The 6099-nt window shown below is 40.6% G+C and overlaps 1 non-coding gene across 1 annotated transcript; it reads left to right on the top strand.

The window, feature by feature from the left end:
* The first annotated feature begins 5368 nt into the window (after positions 1–5368).
* On the top strand, positions 5369–5474 carry LOC131165140 (small nucleolar RNA R71). The gene has a single exon (XR_009139461.1). It is a non-coding gene; the product is annotated as a small nucleolar RNA R71 (small nucleolar RNA).
* The last annotated feature ends 625 nt before the right edge of the window (positions 5475–6099 follow it).

Genomic DNA, 6099 nt, shown 5'->3' on the forward strand with positions numbered 1-6099 from the left:
ATTAAGGTTGGGGTGAGCTCAAACCCTAGTCGACCAAACATATGTCCAAGGATCATGGTGCAGGTTTTGGTAGAACTCTCAAATTAAGGCTAGGTGATATATGGTGGTGCATGGGGTCATATAGTGGTCCATCTTCCGCTACTCCAGGACCTTTACACAATATTTCTTGCAAGTGTGGGCACAAGTCTCGCCCAACTGGAACCAATACATGGGCCGAAAGTCATAGTCCTCGAGGGTCATCCTCAATGCCCTCAGCCTCCAAGAAGATTGTGCTTGTGCACTATGGTCCGCTTAACCCCTCAACGTTGCTGGGGTAGGTGGAGTGTTCTCGGACCCGAACGATGGCTCGTCTCTCAACTGAACTTGGAGCCTCTTCCGCTTGGCGGCAGATAATGAAGATTGGGGTTTCTTGGAAGTAGTTCAAGACTCTAAATGGCGAGGCATCTTTGATAAAAGATGGATGAAGGTGGTCGGGAAAGTGGCAAGATACACAGGTGGAGTGGAAGGTGAAAGAAGGAGAAGAGGAAGAGACACGGGTGTTAGAAGGGGAAATGAAGAGCCATAGCCACAAGGAATGCAAATGGGTAAACCCTAGGACTGGAGTTTCACACAAAGGGAGGGTCACTAGAGCTAAGGTAATGAGCTAGAGGGTTTCTAGAGCTCAAGGAAGGTGGGGGAGGCTCGGACGACAAGGTCGGGTGTGGGTGCGACGAAAAGAGACCAAGGAGCTAGGAGAATATGGGGTTATAGCTTTGCAGTAAAAAGGAGTTTAAAATTATTTTTAATAGTCTCGACCAGGTCGCACCAGCCCTGTGCTGGTTGCACCCTGGTCGAACTCCTTGCTAATTTGAAAGTTCAGAAGAGTTAGAATCTTGACTAGGTCACACCCAGGGCAATGCTGGTCATGCCCATGGTTGAGCTTCTTGGTACTTTGGAAGTTTAGAAGACTTTCAAGGCTTTGACCAACTCACACCTATGTGTGCTGGTCGCACCCTAGTCACACCCTCAACTAACCTATGACCTACTCTAAGGACCTTGAACCCTATCTACACTACAATGTACAACCTATGGACTCAAAGAAGAAAGAAAAAGAAGATATAATTGGGTTGCCTCCCAAAAGAGTTATATTTACCATCTTTAGCCAAACACAATGAATGCTCATTTCTAACTCACCCAGGTTCGAAGATAAGAGTTTCTTCCACCATTTACTCCTTGAACCACTTCTCACTTACCCATAGTCGTCCTTCTAAGCTAGGGATTGAATCATAAATGGCAAGAATATGATCATACAGCTCCTCCAAGTTAGATATGGAGGGGCTCTCAAACTGAAGTATATCATCTAGAGGATCCCTCCACAGAATCAAGGGAGCCACTTCCTTGACACATGCATCAATCATGTCAATGTCCACAAGTTGGATGTCATCGGGTGGATGTTGGGAAGCGTGAAATACATTCAGCTAGAGCTGCATGTTGCCAAAGGACACATCCATGACCCTAATCCTATAGTGAATGTAGGCAATAGCCATAGCTAAGAATGGTCATCCTAATATGATAGGGATTGGATCGTTAGTTAGGTCGGAAGGTTCCATATCCAAGACAACGAAGTCGATAGGATAATAGAGCTCTTTGACTTTGATCAAGACATCCTCTATCGCACCCCGGGGATTTTACACTAATTGGTTAATGAAGCTCAATGTGACGGGGGTGGTCTTCAACTCTCTTAAATTGAGTTTTTGGTTGACCAAGTGCAAAAGTAGGTTCACACTCACTCCCAAATCTAAAAAAGCCTTATTAATCGTGTAATCACCAATTACACATGAGATGGTGGTAGTGTCGGGCTCTTTAAGTTTAGGAGGAATATGATCTAAAAGAATTGAGCTCACATGCTTGTTCAACCTAACTTGTTTGTTCATGTGTACCCTTGAATTGCACTTTTGTGTGCACAAGTCCTTGAGGAACTTGGCATACGTAGGCACTTGCTTGATAATATCTAAGAGAGGAATATTAACCTTGACTTGTCAAAATGTGTCTGTGATGGACTCGGTATTGGTTTCCTTCTTAGTTTTAGAGGGTGCATGAAGAGCTGTAGGGAATGGCACTGCAGGCACATAATGGGGAAGTGCTCCATCATTGGAGAGGGTAGGTATCTCGGTATCAACTACCGGATTGGAAGAAGGAGGATTATATGGTTCATCATCGGGCTCTTCCCTCATCTTCTCCCTGCCATTTTCTTGGTTTAACTTCTCCCTAACCCTATTGTTTACCTCCTTATAACTCTGAAGAATGGTTACAGTCCAGGCTTGCTCATGATACAACAAAGGTCAAGCAGTTGGCTCACATTCTACCCAATATTGGCCCTTAGGGTTCACTAGAGGCTGACTTGGCAATTTACCCTCATCTCTCTTACTCAAAAAGGTAACTAGTTGGCCCATGGTGGCTTCTAGCTTGGCAATAGATTGGGAGTGAGAGTGGAGTATTTTCCGATTAACTTGGCAATTAGCCTCAATGCCCTTAAGGGCTTTCAACATCATCTCCTAAAAATATCTATCATATTGGGGCTGAGGTCGAGATGGTTGCTGATAAGCTGAAGATCTAGGGACAGACACAAGAGGATTTTGAGAGTTTTGGAATGGGTGATGAGGTGGAGTAGTGGGTGATTGCTAAGGTATTTGAGCTTGAAAACATAAAGCTTGTGGCCTCTAGGAGAAGTTGGGATGCATACTCCACCTAAGATTGTACCTATTAGAATAAGGTTCATTGGATGGCATGTCGTACCAATTATGGGTGGCCTTAACTTCCTCCTGCACAAACTAAGGCGAGGTGTAATGACCCAAAATTTTTGCTATTTTTTTTTCTATATAATATTTATCATAATAACTCTGATACCATGACATACTAACAAAGTCAAAGTTAACCCGGACCCATAGGTACTCGGGGATATACCTATCTATACATACATGTTGTCTATGCAGCAGAAACTATAATTTACACAACCATATATATACAAGACCAGAGTTCTACTATATCCATAAATACGTATATATTCATGCCCAAAAGGAACCATAATATCCTAGGGTCATAACCCTAAAAATCCATCCTAAACACAACCCCACAACTTACCCTTCGAACAGGGTAGTATAAAACAGCCTCCTCTACCTTGGAGCTCGGTCCGCTCTTCTATCTCGGTTTCCTGAAATGTTTGTAATGCTGGGGTGAGACATCTCTCAATAAGGAATATAGACTAATATCAGTGTGTGGCATCATGAGTATCATTGTGTTATAACATATATTGTACATGGTATATTATATCTGTTAAGTAAGAAAAATTTGTACATAAGTCACCTGCATTTAGTAAATTTATTAAAAACTATTCTATAATAATCTGAATAAATCAAATTTCATATAACATACAATGACATATTAAATTTATGTATACATAAAAAATCATCTGTTATATTTGTATAATATTGAAATCACACCCTGGATGGATAGCTAGTTGATGTCATGTATTAACCCCACATGACTAGGTTGTGCAGCCTGTAGGCGGGACCTAGCAATGGTTGGCCTACCATACTAGGTCAAACTTGTAAGTCTGTAAGTACAATTGGCTTGCCCAGCCTAGTCCGGACTGCCAAAGGGGCACCTGCTCTTACACTGATGTACAATTGACTATCCCCCTCCCACACTCTATTTGAGATGCTTGGTAGCACTGCTTGAATGGATGGATACAGTACCGTGCACTGAATCTAAACTAAGCCATCAGGGTTCTGCTATCATATAATACATTTCTCATAATATAATTATGTTCTTAAATAACATTTTACATATTTCTAAAATAAAATCTGGATTTTACATATTTCTGAATAAAAGCTGTCATTTCATAATTTTCTGAATAAACTATCATATTAAAAACTGATCACAACATCCGCGTCAGCTAAATAACTCGGCATCTACACCGGTTGAAAAATACGGCATTTGCACCAACTGAACGTTACGATATCTGCGCCTTCTGAATTTCATAATATACTGAAAATATAATTACTGTACTGTTTATAGTTTTTCTAAAAACTATCGTTAAATCATGTTTGTTCTATGTTTTATGAAATATTCTAACATGCTATTAATTGTAGTAAAAATCTATGCTCCTGCCACACATAAATGAGTATTATTCTATAACATATTACTGGCCTGAAAACTATTTTTCTGACAAGAATTATATTAAATTTGGTTTTCAAAGTTTCCTCAGTTCCATCTACGTATTCCCAAAACTATAAATAATTTCTAAATTAAATACAGAATATTTAATAATAGATTTTCTGAAAATAACTGAATGAATTTATCCCCTTACCTGTTTCCTAGAAAACCTGCTAAAATCCTAAACCAAGCGTACAACATCCCAAAACTCGAAACCCTGAAATCGATTTAATTCTAGTTCAATCAATTAAAATCCAGTATATTTATCATTCAGTATTTTCTAGGCTTTATGTACTCCAAATTAACAATAAAACTCTAAATCACCTCACTTACCCTAGTTTTTAGAGTGGTGCCCCGGAACCCCAAATTGAAAATATGCTCTAGTGAAGTTGCAGAGAACCTTCCCATGAACCTCGTGGTCATTCTTGATCGTCAAAAAAAGTTTAATGGAGCGAGAATGAAAGGAAGGAGGGGGTAGGGCCGTAGAGTTTGAGAGAAAGTATGAGAGAGTGATTTTTGTTAAATGAGGAATGAGGCTCATGGGATCTTCATATTATTCACACTGCAATGAAAATCATCGACGGTTTTCCTATGACACTTAGAAAACCATCGCCAGTTTTCTATTTTACCGACCCAAAATTACCGTTTACCCGTTACCGACCCACGATAAATCCCCATAACCGTCGATGATTTTCTATGACTCTCAGAAAATCGTTGCTAGTTTTCTCGTCCCCTAGCCAAAAATCCACTTTTTCCCTAATTTATTTTTTTATTATATTTTATAGGTCTCTACACGGGGGAGGCACGTAGGGGCAATTATAACAAGTGTGAGAAGGATCATAACAAATGGCACACACCTTTGCACACACTACATGCTAAGGTAGTTGTACTAAGGACAAGAACTGATCTAATTTCTTCATAATGGTGTGCAGTGTAGGCACAAGGTCATGGCCTGCGACAAACTCATAGAATCCCTTAAGATGGAAAGAGGAAGGTTGGGACAGTCTACGGGCTGCAACATCATGCTGCTAAATTCTCGACAAGATTCTTAAAAAGAGTCCAAGCCTCATTCTCGGGCTTCCGGAGGAAAGTACCTCCACAAGATGCATCTACCATGGTTCTCTCATGCTCAGCTAATCCTTTATAAAAGTTCAAAACCAATTGCCACCTAGGGACTTAGTGATATGGGCATTTGAGCAAAAGGTCCCTTAAGTGCTCATATGTCTCAAAAAATTGTTCCCCATCCAATTGTGAAAAACTAGTGATTGCCTTCCTCAGCTAGTTAGTCTTCCTAATGGGGTAGTACTTTTTTAAGAACTCATGTTGCATGGTGGTCCAGTTGGTCACCGAGTTCGGCTCTAAGGAATTCAGCCAATATTTGGCCTTGTCCTTCAGAGAAAGTGGGAAAAGCCTCAAATGGAGGGCATCATCACCAAAATAAGGTATACGGATGATGGAGCAGATTTTGAAAAACTCATCTAGATGCTTGTATGGATTTTTAGTCAAAGTCCCAAAGAAATTGGGAAGCATCGAGATGATGGAGGTCTTAATTTCAAATTGTGCCGCCTCTACCTCTGAAACCCAGATGCATGACGATGAGGTGTATGCATTGGGTATGAAGTAGTCTCTAAGAGGTTGAAGAAGTTGCTCTTCCACCAAAAGTTGGCGGAGAGCTTGAGGTTTCGGGTTATGAAAGGTGGAAACTTGTTGACGTTCAACCATGACTTTGGGTTCAAACGACTCGGCCAACTTGGGACTAGAGGTAGACTTCCTAATTGACCTATGGGATCTCTCAATCTCATAGTCTATAGGCACTAACTCAGGATCCAAAGAGCGCAAACCCAGTATATACACTTGCAGCACACAATCAAGACTATAGGATATCAAACAAAAAAATATATATAA

The sequence above is a fragment of the Malania oleifera genome, chromosome 9 (genome assembly GCF_029873635.1).
Source record: "Malania oleifera isolate guangnan ecotype guangnan chromosome 9, ASM2987363v1, whole genome shotgun sequence".
Lineage (NCBI taxonomy): Eukaryota > Viridiplantae > Streptophyta > Magnoliopsida > Santalales > Ximeniaceae > Malania > Malania oleifera.